Genomic DNA, 19,780 nt, shown 5'->3' on the forward strand with positions numbered 1-19,780 from the left:
TAATAAGAAGTAAAACGGCCCTCAAACAATGCATCAGAAAAATCACAATCAGAATTATAGTTGACTCCTTACATTTGAACTAATGTAAATATTAAAAATGTTTCTATGAGTGTATAGTTTGCTAGGTTTGTGTTCTAGAGCTGTACACTACCAACTATTCATACTTCTTTGAATCACTATTATTAGCTTTTGCCTGCTTAAGAGTCTCATTTTCAAAACACACACTTTTAGCTAACCCATTTCTAATTTCTCTCTAAAAGCAGCACTTCTGAGTTTTATCTACCTGGTGTAAATGCCATAGACACTGCTATTGGCAGCATTAATTATAATTCTATGTCAAGTCCTTTATTCCCCTTTATTCCACCCCAGTTTACTTTTGTTCTCTGGTGCAGCTTGTGCCCACCCCATAAAACCAAAGCTAGTTCCCTCATTCTAAGGGAGCCTGAAGCACATGGGGAAAAGGCAGGCACTCCAGGCCCCCTCCTGGTGAAGGCGTGCTGGCCCCTGGAGCTGGCTGCTGGGTGTGGGCGGGTGGGGCATAAGGAGGCCCAGGAAATGAAATAGGTAATGTCAGCCAAGAGCTGGTTGCTGGACTTACTAGATGATTCTTCCTTTTCAAACTGATGGTGTTGTGCATTTTTAAGTCTCTTGTGTTGAAGTTTGAATATAAGTGCCCAGTATTCTGAGTCTGAGCACTGGACGTGTTCTCTGCATGTTGGCAGTTCCTGTCACGCTGTAGGTGCCAGTTGCCTGTTTGGGCAGCTGGTGGGAAAGTGGGTTTGGGTCCTTTGCTGGCACTATTGAGGCAGAACACGGTACTCAGACCACCTTTCCTGGCCGTCCTCCCCAAGGGTGAACACCTCCTGTTTGGCCTTCGAATCTTCTTGCTACATTTGCCCTTTGCCCCTTGTTTTACCCTGATCCCAGTACTTGGCATTGTTTACCTATTAAGGTCTCATGTGATTGTGTGTTTTTGTACCAAATTTAGAAGAAAAATGTTGGTTTGGTGCCTGCGGGGCAGCTGGGAGAGAGGCCATCCCAGGGGGATGCTCAGGAAGCGGATCACAAGGGCACTTTGCCTGGTGGTCCCTGCAGCCGGTTACCGTAACTTGTGGGTTTGCAGTGTTGGAAAATAAATACCATTCGCAGAAATTGCTCTGAGTTTCTCCCCTAAGGCTCCTTTGAATGGGGAGAGGCTGAGTGTGGACTGACAGGCCCAGGCCTGGGATCGTGGCCTTGGCTGGTCCTGCATTTGTGAGGTGGGAGCCAGACGTGAGAGGTGCCCTCCTGCCCTGCGGCCTGGGCAGGGTGGTGTGACCAGAGTTTACTTTCCCATGAAATCCAACAAGGCCTGGTGACGTATCAGAAGGAAATCTGTTTTTCCAGCTTTGGTGACCAGGGACTGCTTCCATGCCAAGTAAGCTCGGGACCTACAGGGGGGTGGAAACATTTTTAATATCTACATTCCTGGATTGTCAGTGGGATGTCTGTTGTTTAAGATCCCCTGCCTGCCCCTCTCTCCTGACCCTCTTCTAGTTTGATGAGCTGTAGTCACCATGTAGGAGCTTCTCATTTATGTGGGGGCATGCAGGCCAGGTGCCTCTGACCACAGCGGATACAGGGGCATGCGTTCTCATGTATTTATTGTCTCATGCATTAGGTATTTACCTAAACATCTACATACTATGTATATTTGATATCTAAATATTCTCTACCTGTAGTATTTGTTTGGGTAAATAAATAAGCTCTGTGGACTGTTGATCTCAGGAAAATGACAACTTATTCAAAAATAGTCTTAAAATCTCCTATGGAAAAGCAGAGGGTCTTGAATGTGTTGTTGCTTGTTATAAACAAGTCACCAAAGAGGGCTATGACACCCAGATGTGGTGTTTTATCTCAATATAGGTCTCAAATAATGCCATGCAGCATTAATTTGATCAGTCTGTGTCCCTGCTCGTGAACTGTGTGCTGCCTCCCGTGATGTTCTCCTCTAGTAGAAGGGAGTGATTTTCTTTCTGGGGTCGCAGTAAATAGGTGTTCTGAACAGCAGACCACATTCCCAAATCTGCACTCGTTGAACTTAGCTGATGAGTGTGTGTGTTTAAATTAAGGGGGAAGTCCCCCTTTGTGCTTTTGGATTACTACTTCAGGAACGTGGATGGAAAGACTTCCTCTTATTGGCCAGTGGTATAAGGGAGGTCACATTAATATAATCTTTGCCTCCTAAGGTGTGGATGAGTGCATTGTGGCTGGAATTTAATTTTAACACGTTTTATCAAACTGCTAACAGATACTGAAAAATGTTTAATATGAATGTCAGGGGCAGTAAATCCGTTGCAGTCTTGTTAAAGTGGATGTGCACAGTGCAGGGGCCAGTGGCGCATGTGTTTCTGCCCAGGGACTTTTCATTACTGCACCATTTGGGGACACCGCTGTCATATAACTCTGCAGAATAGGTGGCAGGCAGAAATGGTGGTGCAGGAAGGGTTTAACATCCTGTTCTTCCGTTTTTGGCAGAGGGTTTAAAGACCTGTTCTGTTATCCATTTGTAGGTTATTTGTCTTTTCACGGAGATTTTAAAAAATCTTACCAGAAGTAGGTAGGCATATAATATTAGTGTTAGCTGTGATGTGGCGTGGTGTCTTGAACCCTCCCATTTGCACTGCAGTTTTCCTTTCTGGCCCTTCATTTTTGACTCCCTTTCTGTTTTTTGACCCCCTTGTCCTCCTATTTTTCCACTGTCTCCCTTGCCAAAATTATGTTTAGGACACTGGTGTGGCCACCTCTCTGACATTGGTGACTCCTGTCAGCACTGGGCAGCATGGCCATCAAAGTCCTTTGGCTTGCTGGTCCCTGTCTGTCAGGCCGGATGGAACTTCTTGAAGGGAGGGCAGCTCCCATCTAAGTGGGGTTGGCGAAATCTGGCCCCGCCATTGGAGTGTAGCCACACCCCTTCCGGCACATATCGCCTGTGGTTGCCATCAACGCCATGGCAGCGGGCATTGGTGTGTAGTTGCAACAGAGGCCACACAGCCTACAAAGCCAAACATATCTCCTATTTGGCCTTTACGAGAAAAGTTTATAGACCCCTGACCTAAACCTAAAGGTATTTAGTGCATGTTGAGTGAATCATGTAATAAAAGTTTCCGACTTGTGCATACTGAACCTCAAGCAATTTGTCAGTTACAGGTCATATTTTCCTACCTGGGCACTCATTCCTGAGGTGGTTTCTTCCTGTGAGTGTCCTCTCAGATATACTGGGTGGAGCCAGGATGGCAGCATGAGTAGAGCAGCAGAAATCTCCTCCCAAAACCACATATATCTATGAAAATATAACAAAGACAACTCTTCCTAGAATAAAGACCAGAGGACGCAGGACAACATGCAGACCACATCCACACCTGCGAGAACTCAGCGCCTCGCAAAGGGGGTAAGATACAAGCCCCGGCCCGGCAGGTCCGAAGTGCCCCTCCCCCAGCTTCTGGCGGGAGGAGAGAGGTCTGAGCAGGAGGGAGAAGGAGCCCAGGACTGCTGAACACCCAGCCCCAGCCATCCGGACCAGAGCGCAGACACAGTGCATGCACGGGGCCCTGGATACTAGGGAAACAGGGCAGCATGAATGGTGAGCGGGTATCGGATGCCAGCGCCGGAGGACAAACAAAAAGCAAGTGGCCATCTTTTTTTTTTTTTTTTTTTTTGTTGTGGTGAGTGCTTTTTGGAAGTCTTAAAGGGACAGGGACCCCAATACTAGGGAAACAGGGCAGCAAGACTGGCGAGCGGGTATCGGAGACTGGTGCTGAAGAACAAAAGAAACGCGAGCGGCCACCTTTTTTTCTTTCTTTCTTTTTTTTTTTGTTGTGGCGAGTGCTTTTTGGAAGTCTTAAAGGAACAGGGACCCCAATACTAGGGAAACAGGGCAGCAAGAATGGCAAGTGGGTATCGGATGCCAGTGCCGGAGAACAAAAGAAAAGCGAGCGGCCATTTTTCTTTGTTGTTGTTCTTGTTTTGTTTTGGCAAGCGCTTTTTGGAACTCTTAAAGGGATAGGGACCCCAATACTAGGGAAACAGAGCAGCAAGTCTGGTGAGCGGGTGCCGGAGGCTGGCACCGGAGAATAAAGAAAAACAAGCGGCCATTTTTTAATTTTTTAATCTATTTAATTTATTTATTTTAATTTTTTAATTTTTTTGTTTTGGTGGGTGCTTTTTGGAAGTTTTAAAGGGGCAGGGTGGGTCACTTAGTCCAGAGGTAGGGAATCCGGGGATCTCTGGGCACTCTAATCTCCTGGGCTGCAGGGAACACAGAGGCCCCTTACAGAGATAAATAGCCTCCCGGCTGCTCCCCCTGCAATGCAACTCCACCACTTTGGAGCAGCAGCTGGAGCCAGGCTACGCCCACAGCAACAGCAGAGATAAACTCCATAGCAGCTGGGCAGGAAACAGAAACCCTGTCTGCACACAGCTACCCAGCACAAGCCACTAGAGGTCGCTATTCTCCCAGGAGGGGAAGGCCACAAACCAACAAGAAGGCAAGTTCTTCCAGCTGTCACTAGTCCCAGCTCTGCAAACTATTCCTATCACCATGAAAAGACAAAATTACAGGCAAACCAAGATCACAGAGACACCAGAGAGGGAGACAGACCTAACCAGTCTTCCTGACAAAGAATTCAAAATAAAAATCATAAACATGCTGACAGAGATGAAGAGAAATACGCAAGAGAAATGGGATGAAGTCCAGAGGGAGATCACAGATGCCAGAAAGGGAGATCACAGAAATGAAACAAACTCTGGAAGGATTTAAAAGCAGAATGGATAAGATGCAAGAGGCCATTGGTGGAATTGAAACCAGAGAACAGGAACGCATAGAAGCTGACATAGAGATAAATGGATCTCCAGGAATGAAACAATATTAAGAGAACTGTGTGAACAATCCAAAAGGAACAATATCCATATTATAGGGGTACCAGAAGAAGAAGAGAGAGGAAAAGGGATAGAAAGTGTCTTGGAAGAAATAATTGCTGAAAACTTCCCCAAACTGGGGGAGGAAATAATCGAACAGACCACGGAAATACACAGAACCCCCAACAGAAAGGATCCAAGGAGGACAACACCAAAACACATAATAATTAAAATGGAAAAGATCAAGGACAAGGAAAGAGTTTTAAAGGCAGCTAGAGAGAAAAAGGTCACCTATAAAGGAAAACCCATCAGGCTAACATCAGACTTCTCAACAGAAACCCTACAGGCCAGAAGAGAATGGCATGATATATTTAATGCAATGAAACAGAAGGGCCTTGAACAAAGGATACTGTATCCAACATGACTATCATTTAAATATGAGGGTGGGATTAAACCATTCCCAGACAAGCAAAAGCTGAGGGAATTTGCTTATCACAAACCACCTCTACAGGGCATCTTACAGGGACTGCTCTAGATGGGAGCACTCCTAGAAAGAGCACAGAACAAAACACCCAACATATGAAGAATGGAGGAAGAGGAATAAGAAGGGAGAGAAGAAAAGAATCTCCAGACCGTGTATATAACAGCTCAATAAGCAAGCTAAGTTAGGTGGAAAGATACTAAAGAGGATAACCTTGAACCTTTGGTAACCACGAATTTAAAGCCTGCAATGGCAATAAGTACATATCTTTCAATAGTCACCCTAAATGTAAATGGACTGAATGCACCAATCAAAAGACACAGAGTAATAGAATGGATAAAAAAGCAAGACCCATCTATATGATGCTTACAAGACACTCACCTCAAACCCAAAGACATGCACAGATTAAAAGTCAAGGGATGGAAAAATATATTTCAGGCAAACAACAGAGAGAAGAAAGCAGGGGTTGCAGTACTAATATTAGACAAAATAGACTTCAAAACAAAGACAGTAACAAGGGATAAAGAAGGACACTACATAATGACAAAGGGCTCAGTCCAATAGGAGGACATAACCATTCTAAATATATATGCATCCAACACAGGAGCACCAGCATATGTGAAACAAATACTAACAGAACTAAAGGGGGAAATAGACTGCAATGCATTCATTTTAGGAGACTTCAACACACCACTCACCCCAAAAGATAGATCCATTGGGCAGAAAATAAGTAAGGACAGAGAAGCACTGAACAACACAGTAGAGCAGATGGACCTAATAGACATCCATAGAACTCTACATCCAAAAGCAACAGGATATACATTCTTCTCAAGTGAACATGGAACATTCTCCAGAATAGACCACATACTAGCCCACAAAAAGAGCCTCAGCAAAATCCAAAATATTGAAATTCTACCAACCAATTTTTCAGACCACAAAGATATAAAAGTAGAAATAAATTCTACAAAGAAAACAAAAAGGCTCACAAACACATGGAGGCTTAACAACATGCTCCTAAATAATCAATGGATCAACGAACAAATTAAAGTAGAGATCAAGGAATATATAGAAACAAATGACAACAACAACACAAAGCCCCAACTTTTGTGGGATGCAGCGAAAGCAGTCCTAAGAGGAAAGTATATACCGATCCAGGCACACTTGAAGAAGGAAGAACAATCCCAACTGAGTAGTCTAACATCACAATTATCGAAATTGGAAAAAGAAGAACAAATGAGGCCTAAAGTCAGCAGAAGGAGGGACATAATAAACATCAGAGAAGAAATAAACAAAATTGAGAGGAATAAAACAATAGCAAAAATCAATGAAACCAAGAGCTGGTTCTTTGAGAAAATAAACAAAATAGATAAGCCTCTAGCCCAACTTATTAAGAGAAAAAGAGAATCAACACAAATCAACAGAATCAGAAATGAGAACGGAAAAATCACGACAGACTCCACAGAAATACAAAGAATTATTAAAGACTACTATGAAAACCTATATGCCAACAAGCTGGAAAACCTAGAAGAAATGGACAACTTCCTAGAAAAATACAACCTTTCATGACTGAGCAAGGAGGAAACATAAAAGTCAAACAAACCAATTGTGAGCACAGAAATTGAAACGGTAATCAAAAAACTACCCAAGAACAAAGCACCCGGGCCGGACGGATTTACCTTGGAATTTTATCAGACACACAGAGAAGACATAATACCCATTCTCCTTAGAGTTTTCCAAAAAATAGAAGAGGAGGGAATACTCCCAAACTCATTCTATGAAGCCAACATCACCCTAATACCAAAACCAGGCAAAGACCCCACCAAAAAAGAAAATTACAGACCAATATCCCTGATGAATGTAGATGGAAAAATACTTAATAAAATATTAGCAAACCGAATTCAAAAATATATCAAGATAATCATACACCATGACCAAGTGGGATTCATCCCAGGGATGCAAGGATGGCACAACATTCGAAAATCCGTCAACATCATCCACCACATCAACAAAAAGAAAGACAAAAACCACTTGATCATCTCCATAGATGCTGAAAAAGCTTTTGACAAAATTCAACATCCATTCATGATAAAAACTCTCATCAAACTGGGAATAGAGGGCAAGTACCTCAACATAATAAAGGCCATATATCATAAACCCACAGCCAACATTATACTGAACAGCGAGAAGCTGAAAGCTTTTCCTTGGAGATCGGGAACAAGACAGGGATGCCCACTCTCCCCACTGCTATTTAACATAGTACTGGAGGTCCTAGCCGTGGCAATCAGACAAAACAAAGAAATACAAGGAATCCAGATTGGTAAAGAAGAAGTTAAACTGTCACTATTCGCAGATGATATGATATTGTACATAAAAAACCCTAAAGACTCCTCCCCAAAACTACTAGAACTGATATCGGAATACAGCAAAGTTGCAGGATACAAAATTAACACACAGAAATCTGTGGCTTTCCTATACACTAACAATGAACGAATAGAAAGAGAAATCAGGAAAACAATTCCATTCCCAATTGCATCAAAAAGAATAAAATACCTAGGAATAAATCTAACCAAAGAAGTGAATGACCTATACTCTGAAAACTACAAGTCACTCTTAAGAGAAATTAAAGGGGACATTAACAAATGGAAACTCATCCCATGCTCATGGCTAGGAAGAATCAATATCGTCAAAATGGCCATCCTGCCCAAAGCAATATGCAGATTTGATGCAATCCCTATCAAATTACCAGCAACATTCTTCAATGAATTGGAACAAATAATTCAAAAATTCATATGGAAACACCAAAGACCCCAAATAGCCAAAGCAATCCTGAGAAAGAAGGATAAAGTAGGGGGGATCTTACTCCCCAACTTCAAGCCCTACTACAAAGCCATAGTAACCAAGACAATTTGGTACTGGCGCAAGAACAGAGCCACAGACGAATGGAACAGACTAGAGAATCCAGACATTAACCCAGACATATATGGTTAATTAATATTTGATAAAGGAGCCATGGACATACAATGGCGAAATGACGGTCTGTTCAACAGATGGTGCTGGTAAAACTGGACAGCTACATGTAGGAGAATGAAACTGGACCATTGTCTTACCCCATATACAAAAGTAAACTCAAAGTGGATCAAAGACCTGAATGTAAGTCATGAAACCATTAAACTCTTGGAAAAAAACATAGGCAAAAACCTCTTAGACATAAACATGAGTGACCTCTTCTTGAACATATCACCCTGGGCAAGGAAGACAACAGCAAAAATGAGCAAGTGGGACTACATTAAGCTGAAAAGTTTCTGTACAGCGAAAGAGACCATCAATAGAACAAAAAGGAACCTTACAGTATGGGAGAATATATTTGAAAATGACAGATCCGATAAAGGCTTGACGTCCAAAATATATAAAGTGCTCACACGCCTCAACAAACAAAAATCAAATAATCCAATTAAAAATGGGCAGAGGAACTGAACAGACAGTTCTCCAAAAATGAAATACAGATGGCCAACAGACACATGAAAAGATGCTCCACATCACTAATTATCAGATAAATGCAAATTAAAACTACAATGAGGTATCATCTCACACCAGTAAGGATGGCTGCCATCCAGAAGACAAACAACAACAAATGTTGGCAAGGCTGTGGAGAAAGGGGAACCCTCCTACACTGCTGGTGGGAATGTAAATAAGTTCAACCATTGTGGAAAGCAGTATGGAGGTTCATCAAAATGCTTAAAACAGACTTACCATTTGACCCAGGAATTCCACTCCTAGCAATTTACCCTAAGAACGCAGCAATCAAGTTTGAGAAAGACAGATGCACCCCTATGTTTATCGCAGCACTATTTACAATAGCCAAGAATTGGAAGCAACCTAAATGCCCATCAGTAGGTGAATGGATAAAGAAGATGTGGTACATATACACAATGGAATACTACTCAGCCATAAGAAGAGGGAAAATCCTACCATTCGCAGCAACATGGATGGAGCTGGAGGGTATTATGCTCAGTGAAATAAGCCAAGCAGAGTAAGAGAAATACCAAATGATTTCACTCATCTGTGGAGTAAAAGAACAAAGGAAAAACTGAAGGAACAAAACAGTAGCGGAATCAGAGAACCCAAGAATGAACTAACAGGTACCAAAGGGAAAGGGACTGGGGAGGGTGGGTGGGTAAGGAGGGATAAGGGGAGGGGAAGAAGAAGGGGAGTATTAAGATTAGCATGCATGAGGGGTGGGAGAAAGGGGAGGGCTGTACAACACAGAGAAGACAAGTAGTGATTCTACAACACTTTGCTATGCTGATGGACAGTGACTGTAAAGGGGTTTATAGGGGGGACCTGGTATAGGGGAGAGCCTAGTAAACATAATATTCTTCATGTAAATTTAGATTAAAGATAACAAAAAAAAAGAAAGAAATAGAAGGGGATTACTCCCTGATAGGATAAAACTAACTGTAAATGAACAATTAATGCATGCTTTAAATATCCTTAATTTTGATCACTTAAAGGGTGTCAGATGATCAGCTATGGAGGTACACTTTTCTGATAATGTTCCTTTCTCTTAAAAAAAAAAGCAGGTCCTGTGTGGTGACCTCCAATGAGTTGTACACAATGGTATAAAGGGCATATCAAAGTGTGGGCAAAGGGTCTGTTTGTGTTTATACAGAGGATCAAAGCCTAATTTGGCTACCCAGAAAATGAACTAAGATACGATATGAAGAAGAACTTCCAACATCATCACTCTCTGAAATAGTCATACCAGAAGATGATCATCAAAAAACCTCAACAAAGATCCAGGTGATGCTGTAGTCATAGCTGCATTCATCCCACTGGTTCCTGGACTTGCCATTGGAATGAAGAAGGCGATATCTAAGCTGGCCTGTGCATACAGTAAAACAACAAATTTGACTGGACCTATACTGTTGGAACTCAACCAAGAATTAGGAGAAGTGCAAGTTGTAGCGCTCCAAAATCTTACAACTACAGACTATCTACTGTTAAAAGAGCATATGGGATGTGAATAGTTCCCAGGAATGGGTTGTTTTAATTTGTCTGATTTCTCTCAGACTGTTCAATTACAGTTGGACAATATCCATTATATCATAGACAAATTTTCACAAATGCCTAGGGTGCCCAACTGGTTTTCTTGGTTTAACTGGAGATGGCTGGTAATTATAGATCTGCTTTGTTTATGTAACTGTATTCCTATTACGTTAATGTGTGTGCACAATTTAATTAGTAGTTTAAAACCTATACATGCTTAAGTTACTCTACAAGAAGATGTGTCAAAGAAATAATCAATCTTCCCATGTTTTCTTCTATCTGCTACCTCTATAGCTTTTCTTCTTCCTTCCTAATTACAACCCTTAAATAGAATTCGTGCCTCATATTGAATTTACTGAGTATCATAATTCCTCCAAGTGGTAAAGATACCTCAAGACAAATGATGGGCATTGAAGCCACAGGGCATAAATCTGCAAAGAAGTAAAAGCTAACCTTTTCAAACAATATAGCTTCTCTATCACTTACCAACTTCACATCTCCCTGTATGGCCTCGGAAGATGACTGGTTAGTCAGAGACAGGTAAGATTCCTCAAGGGAGGAACAACCTAAGACAGGCACAGTCGCAGGGGGGCCATCAGGTGAGAAATTGGGGATCAACAGAGGTGAGGCTTAGAACCTCACCCCCCTGTTTTGAGAGAAATCTTCTGCATCTGTGGATGTTTTATTGCCTTTGTCTAGCTTGTATTAACACATATTCTACAGGCACACTCCTGATCATGTACATTTGCTCTCTTACAACACTTAACTATGTTTTCTACCTTTATCTTGCATCTACCTACCACTTCAGCATTTTATTAAAAAAGTAATAACAATAATAATAAAGGGAGAAATGTGGGATTCACATATAAATCAAGTATAAAAATCAAACGAATATTCATATTTGACCTGATTGTCTATAGTTCATAATGAGTGATGACTGTCCTTGTGCTGTTCACCATGTAAGAACTTGTTCACTATGTAAGAATTTGTTCATGTAAGAACTTGTTCGTTATGCTTCAGAAGATTGGAGACCAACGAGAATTAGGTTGGGGGTGGATTAATGATTGTGCATTGAGCATTGACTCCCCTATAGAGATTTTTATTGTTGTTAACAACCATTTGATCAATAAATATGAGTGATGCCCTCAAGAAAAAAATTATAAATTAGATATACTATGTAAAAAAAAAAAAAGTTTCCCACTCAGGTTTTTCTGAATATAGAAAGAAAGCTACTGGGCCCTGCTTTTTGGGCTGCTTGTACACCCTGGAGTAAAGATGCTCAGGGTATGAGTTGAGTTTGGTCCATATGGGGCACCGTACCCCCCTACTATAGTTCAGTGTAGGTGTTTTGCGTGCTTCCTGCGCTGCCTCTCTGCAGGGAGGAGAGGGGTTGGGGGATGAGTTGCTGAACTTTGGAAAATACTCCTGAATAGCGTGGTTGAACATCCTGTGTTCACGGAGAAGTAGTGCGGGATTGGGTGTGCGAGTCCCAGGAGAGCCGCATAGCTGGGGACAGACCTTGTGAATCCCTGCACCGCAGTCTGGGCTTCAGTGTGGAAGGCAGTGTCTCCATGGGGACAGAACTGACTGGGTCATGCAAACAGCTTCAGACGTGTCAAGAGCCTAATGTCCACTTGTGCCTCTCATTTTCTCCTGAAGTCAATTATCTTATTTCCCACATGGCATCTCAAAATGTGTGTCAGTTGAAGTGTTCATGGACCGTCTGCTACTTTAGTTGGGATGCTGCCACCAAGCATCAAGAGTTGGATGGCTTAAAACAACAGAAATCTATTGTTGTGCAGTTCTGGTGGATAGAAATCTGACATCAAGGTTTGGGCAGGGCCGTGTTCCCTCTGAACAGTTCTGGAGAGGGATTGTTCCTGCCTCTTCCCAGCTCCTGGGAGCCGCAGGTGTGCTTGGCTTTTGGGCACGTCACTGCATCCTCCACTTTCACATGGCCTTCTCTCTCCATGTCTCCCATTGCCTGCCTTCTGTGTCAGTCTGTTTCTGTGTTCAGATTTTCCTTTAGTAAGGGCACCAGACAGTAGGAGATTTAGACCCCATCCTCATGACCTATTTTTAACCCAGTTACCTCTGTAAAGATCCTATGTCCAAATAACATCATGTTCTGAGCTACCAGGGGTTAGGGCTTGAACATAATCTTTTTTGGGGGATGCAATTCAATGCATAATAATCGATGGGTATCTCAGATCACTATAATATAAATAGGATGCTTGGCTTCAAAAGTGGAGTGTTACAAAATATGGCTGGGGGAAGGCAACATGTCTGTCTCAGAGCCTAGTAAGTCTTGCACACGTTGGCTTAGCATTCATAAGTGGCCTTAATTACAATGTTGATCACACGAAAGTTGTCTCCTTTTGGATATGCACTTTCAGTCATTCATATCTTTGGATGAGATTGTTTGTGAGAGGCTGCCCTGAAATTACAGTAGACACAATATTGTAGACATGGTGGGTCATAACCATGTTCTTCTCATGTATTTGTCATTTCCTTGGGTAATTTTCAGATGTTTGTATCCAAATGTGAGTTAGGGTCCTTGAACCAGTCAGAATCTCCTTAATTTTACATTTTAGTTATAACATATATAATGCATGCTCCATGAGTTGTTTCATCAGCTATGTACTGCCAAAATGTAGTCATGAGTTAATCACAGAATAATGTCCATTTACACTGTTTGTGCTCTTTGTTTCTGTTTCCTTCCTCTGTCCTCCTTAGAAAGAGAGATTAAAAACACAAGTTTTATTTTTCCAGTGAGAGCATGAGAATGGGAGGGAGAAGAGAGAGACAGACAGAGAGGGCACTTCCCTACACAGAGAGGAGAGAGAAAGGAAGCATGCATGAAGAGAGAGCTATTTCAAAACGGTTACCAGTGCACGTACCATTGTGTCAGAGAATGAGTATTCAGTGGAGGTGTGAATCTGCCCTTCTCTTGGTCCCAGCTCCTTCTGGCTGTCCATGTAAGCACCTCACTGTGCTAACTATAATTCCAGTGTCTACATATCCTTTTCCTTCCCTTTTTTTTGGCGGAGAAAGAAGTGGCCCATTTACAACCCCTCAGCATAAACTTAGGCAACAAACTAGGAGCAATCTGTCCTGCTGCTGGGCAGTTTGAACAGATTGTAGAAGATGCTACTGAATAGACAGATCTTGGCCATCTGTCCTGATTTAGTCTTAAGAACATACCCCCCAAATTAAGATGCTGTTCTGGTAAAGTTGACTTTTAATCTTATTTTGAATCTTTTCAACTCCATTGTTCTAAAATATTGAAATTGAGCCTCCCACTTTTGCATCTCATTAATGGGAAATAACTAAGCTTAGATTTCTCCAGATACATGATGTTCAGCTTGGGTATTAGACTGGCTGTCAAGACTGGCTGTCATATGATTTAGAAGCACACAGTAGGGCCTCGGTGGAGTGGATGGCTGAGCAAGAGCAGTCACCCTTCATGGCTGTTCCAACCAGGGGCTTAGAGTGGTTGGTATGTGGTTGCAGGCAAGAGGTCCACATCCCTGCCTGAGCGCTGAGGAGCTGACATCCCCAGAAGGGTGCCCTGGGTCTGCCCAGGTCGTGTTTGACGTAATGTTGGTTAGTAGGCCTCCTCACAGCTTGGCTGGAGCGTTGCCTCACCGCAGTGTGGCCCTCGCCGGGTGCGACATCAGAGCGCAGGGAGCAGCTGCTGCCATGGGGGTCTCTTCGGGCACCTGCTTCACAGAGGGGTCTGCATGGGGCGGTGTCATCCTCCTGCCTTGACCCCTGTCCTCCTAGCTGCAGGGGGTCCCAGCAAGCAAGTGTGATGAAGACCTGTCCACGTCTCAGGCCACTCTGGGCCGGCCTGCCTTTCGGAGCCCCTCTGGGCATACGGCCATCATCATGAGTGTGTCTCGCTGGTCACATTGGCCTCCAGGTGCACCTGTGACATCTCACCTGACCCTTGAGTGACATGGCCTGCTCTGTTTCTGCTTTGGGTTTACAAACTGGCACTGTTCATTCCCATTTTGCGGCTCTGAGGAGCAATCAACCCATCTGAGAAGATTCTGCCCTTCCTCAGCACAAACCCTTTCCTTATTGTTTGTACCTAGTGTCGTTTCAGAAAGTTTTTTCCTCAGAGTTGTGGGGCAAAGAGCAAAATTATCACACTTTTTTGGAAAAGCTGCAGCTAATACTCCAAGTGCTACTTTTCCAGCAGAAAGAGCCATTTAATTTTTTGCCTTAAACAAGAAGGGCACAGACTTTTCTGTGGGAGCTACAAACAGTCATGAAACACAATTTTTTAACTGAAGGACTATATCTTCTCCTTGGGAGCTGAAATGGAACTTTTGCAGAAAATAATGTGCAGATAATAGCAGCAGGCACGTGATTGTGTGGGTTCTGTGGGCCAGATGGCATGTGTGTTACTTGGTGTGAGAAGGACCAATGAATTTGGGCCAAGATGGTCCAACAGGCATGTCTGGAGGAGGCAGAGAATCAATTTGAAGAATGGATTGAATTATATACTTACTGTGGTGAGCATTTAGTGATTATATACACACATGTATGTATATGTATATATGATAAGAAATACATTATATATATATAAATAAAATATATAATATTGAGTCCTATGTTGTACATGTGAAACCAGTATAATATTGTATATCAACTATATTCCAAATGAAAGAATGGGTTGGATTATTACTTATACTAATTAAAAGTTTTCTCTAGCTCTTCTTGGTTAACCTTGGAAAGCAGTCTGTTCCTTTTCCTTTTAACTACTGATTCTGTTAAGATGGTAAAAACACTCTTGTTCCAGAGGTTTTAAATCCAAATGCTTTATTTTCAGTTTAAGTGAAGATTTACATTATTTAAAACTGAACATAATTATTTATTATAAAAAGAGTTTGCTCACCCAGTAAAAAAACATGGAAAGTCCCCATTTTGGTTTAGTAGCACTGTTAAATAATGCATGTCTAATGTGCATAAATAACCGAGTGTCTGGAGAAAGCAGACTGCTGTAAATAGCTGTTGTGAGGCAGTGGGGGGATGCGGTTCCTTCATGGGTGGGAGCAGCCTTCGGTGGTGGTGCGTGGCTTCTCTGCGTGTGCTAACAATGCAGCTGCCTCAAAGTATCAATTTTCACTTTTGCACTGTTGAAGCCCAGCTCTTATTCCCATATGCTTTTGTGTGTCTTTGTAGAGTACTTTTGGGGGAGATTTTTGCTATTTCGTCACTTTCCTTACTCTGCCTTCAGGGGTCAGAAACACTGATGCTTCACAGGTGACCTGCAAACTGCTCACACGTGGCTGAAGGGCCAGAAGAAGGAAAGCACTACAGTCCATTTGTCAGGGGAAAAAAGAAATAAATGGAAATTCCTTCTGAAAAAGCTCACTGTCCACTCTTCACCAGTGATCATTTCAGGAGGATTATATTAATATTATGTAATAATATTAATATTAATATGGATGGAATATGCCCAGTGCACTTGACAGCAAAACCAGACCCTAAGCCCACACCACCCAGGCACACTGTCCTGTCGTGTATTTTGTCCTGGCAAAATAATCTTGTTTTCCTAAAAGCTTCTTGTTTTTTAAAAGAAAGTAAAAATAAGTGACTGAAATTCATCCAGTAAATTCATTGAACCGTAATTTATTCAGTGTTTTGATGTAGCCTGATGGGGCTAATTGTAAATGATGTCTTGCTTACAGATATGAACTCATTTGTATTTCTGAGGTGACTTTTTCCCTTTACCACATTAGAGGGGAAAAAAATTCTTCTCTTGTAACAACTATTAAATAACCCTCTTTTTCGTAATAATCAAAATGGCTAGTTTTTTAGGCGAAAGTTATAAATACTGTAGAATTATTTTCAGAAATTTTGAAAAGGAAACATAATTTCCATTGAAACATGTAATCTTCTTATTTGATATCCCTTTATATGTTAATTCATAGTATCTGGAGACTTGGATTTTAATTTAAAACAACTTTGGTTTGCAAGTCCAAAATTGATATTTATGTACAATTTATGCAAAATGTATAAATCAGGAAAAATGAAGTTCTTAAGAATATATGATGATCTTAAATTTCTGTTCCTGGAATATTTTTCCAATTAAGTTCATGAATGTTTCTAATATAAATGTAATGTTGCCCTTTTTAGAGGAGTTAGTAGTCCTTTAGAGGAGTTCTAGTCTTTGTATGTGTGTTTCCTATTCTTTGTTTTTAACAAGGAATGTGGTCAAATGTAAAATGAGCTTGATTTGGGTTAAGTGAAACTCTAATTGCAAAAAAGTGTAAGAATTGCTATGTTTACAAGTACCTGGTATTTCTATTTGAAGAAATGTGTGAAAAATAACAAATAAATAATTAAGATAGATGTGTTGTTGAGAACCCTTTTGTTTCACCTTATTCAGAATGTTATGTAAACCTGAGCACTGTGAGTTGGATACTTTTTTTTTTCATGTTTTAAAAATTATTTTTAATTTTTGAGTATAAAATATTTCAAGTGTACAGAAAAAATACAAACAAGATAACAGAAATTCTTATAATCACCATCCACATTTGAAAGAGCTTACATTATTGCTTAATCTTCCTTTTTTTAATTTATTTTTTATTTTATTTTTTATTTTAGTATCATTAATCTACAATTACATGAAGAACATTATGTTTACTAGGCTCCCCCCTTCACCTGGATACTTATTTTAACGTGCATTTTAAATGAAAATATATTTTGGTACACAATTTTTTTTTTCAGTTCTGGTGCCATGAAGTAAAGTAGGTTTAATAGGAGGAAAACCTGACATTTAAAATTGTTTTTTAAAAAATCTGTGCAAAATAGGATTGCATTTGTCTTTTTTGGAATAGCCAGTCACAAAACTTTCTAGAGAATAAAAACATTATGCACACTTCTTTAGAAAGTACAGTATAATACTTAAATAAAAAACAAAATACAACAATATTTTGTAAAAGCGTGTAAAGGTAGAGGTGCTGTTCATTTTGCGTCATCATGTAAATTGAGGTGTTTGGGTTGTTTAAGTTCTCAAGTGTATTTCTGAACTGTTAGGAATGTACAGATATGTCATGCTGTAATGTTAAATGTTGGAAACTATAGATTCTTCAACATGTCAGATTAGATCTTTTCCTATGCAAACCTTAGAATAGAGTGGGCTTCTCTGGCCTCCTGTTCAAAGGTTTATCTTCTGTTTGTCATTACTGAGGCATGGCTGGGACCCTACCTGGTCCTCTGCAGGCAAACATGTCATATTCCCTACTGTGTGATTACCCTTGCCCACCACACTCATCTACGTGCCAGGAACATTTTAGGTGATTCTAGTTGTGTGATAACAAGGGAATACATGTGGCAATATGGTGATGTGGGTTTTTTCCTCCCATTCTAAAATCTGAGTGCATCTCATCTCATGTGTAGTTTTCATGAGGAATGAGAGCTGGTTCATTGTTAGTGATACAGCTTTGAATAAGAAATTTCTTACTTGTCTTTCAAGCTTTTCAATCAGTTTAATTAAAGAGGGTCCTGAAATTGCAAGGTGTACTTTTATCAGTATATATGTGAGCGTTTTAAGCTGATGATATGTAAGCAGCAGAAATGCAGCAACAGATTGGATTCTGAGGTTGACAGGATGCTCAGTCCTAATTTCAATTTAGTTTTAGTCATCTAACAACCTAATTGTTTTCTTTGTCTTTTTAATAAGAAATGATATACATCCAAAATAAAGGATAAATTGGTGCTAATATTGACTTTAATTTGTGTCTGTATGAAGGTTCTGTGAAACATTGTATCTGCAAAATGGGATTTCCTCTTGCTCTAGCTGCAGTGAATTTGGAATAAAGTGAATCTGGAAACAAGCATGAAGATACAAATGGGTATGAGTTCAGCTGCTTTGGGCTGTTGATGGAGTAAGGGTCACACTGTGCTTGTTAGGGATGCAGGCAGTGTTTTGTTGTTTGTTTTTTGTTTTGTAAAAAATTGGTGGCATTTGAGAGCAAGAAGCCATGTTGACCAAAGGGAGGTGAGATGATATTGTGGGCTAGGGGGCCATGGGTTGATGGACTTGGGGTGTATGTCATGGTGGTTTTCTGAACAATGTCCATATTTTCTACTTGTTTTTAACTCCATGAGAGTGAGGACCGTGGTAGTGGTTGTAGAGGTGGTGGGAGTGGTGGCGTGTGTGCTTGTCATTATGTTCCTGGTGTCTGGCTGAGGGGTAGTGGTTTGAAGCAGGTGCCATGGAAGTATAGTAAATAAGTGGGTACTTGGTAAGTATTTGTTGAATGAATAAAAGAAGGGACAAACCAGAAGTTCATTTTGCTGTCATGCAGAAACAGAGATAAGCTTGTTCTGTACAGTGGCTGGCGAGGGCTTGGGGTCCTGTGTCAGGAAAGGCTCCTGGGAGTCAGAGCTGTGAAAGCTGGCTGTGAGTGAGCAAGGGGAGGAAGGGTGAGGAGGCAGAGAGCGAGTGGTGGAAATATTGTAGAGAGCACGGCCCATTCTTAATGGGTAGCTAGACCAGATGATTCTGCAATGCTATTTATATTCTGAGGCTCCATTAAATATTTGAGCATATACTGTTTTCTTAATGATGTGTGAGTCACAGGGATGTGGGAGGGTAGGGGTTTAGCAATGTGTAAAACACAATGTTTAAAAAAACAAAATGCAACTGAATTAATTTTAAAGGTCTTTTTGACTTTATTGAATGACTCATGAAATGAGTGACATTCCATCTAGCAGATGGAAGGGAGCTCCAGAGAACTTTACCAAATGGCAGATTTTATAGGGAGAAGGGTCAGAACAAGAAGTTACCAGCAAAGAGTGGATCGTTTTGGACAAGTTCACCTTTCTTTGGGGGGACAGCAGTAGTCCATCAGGCAGATTGCTTCTTTGCTAGTGCTGGTCAGGTAATTCCCGATTGACTGGTTTAAGATGCACTCCTGGGAGAGGTTAAAACTTTAATTCAGGGAGTCATGAATCTCGGTTTGGTGACATGGACTTAGCAGAAGTGACTCCACTTGGTACCTGTTGTCTCTTTTTTTTTATCAAAGATGCCTACCTATGCTTGGGTTCCCAATCTCATTGTGGTGGTAAAATAGGGAATGGGCTACGTTAGACTGTAGGGTGTTCACATAGAGCATTTGGTGGAGGGGTGTGGAGTGAGTGAAGTTACATACTAGGATTGCTGAGGTGTGTACTCAGGGACAGTGAGCAAACTTCAGGTCAAGGGGTAGAAGGTGAAACCAGAAAAGGAGGCTGGGCCACCTCGTGGTTGACTTGAAAAATTACCATATGGCTCAGGTGTGTTAGAAAGTGAATACCTCTGCCAGACAGAATGCTGAGTAGATGAAAAATGGTATC

At 41.2% G+C, this 19,780-nt stretch overlaps 1 protein-coding gene across 22 annotated transcripts in view; it reads left to right on the forward strand.

Moving 5' to 3' along the window:
- The window catches only part of PARD3 (par-3 family cell polarity regulator), an 804,135-nt gene that overhangs the window by 234,992 nt on the left and 549,363 nt on the right, over nucleotides 1–19,780 (forward strand). The window lies entirely within an intron of this gene.

Source organism: Manis javanica, chromosome 2, assembly GCF_040802235.1.
Source record: "Manis javanica isolate MJ-LG chromosome 2, MJ_LKY, whole genome shotgun sequence".
NCBI lineage: Eukaryota > Metazoa > Chordata > Mammalia > Pholidota > Manidae > Manis > Manis javanica.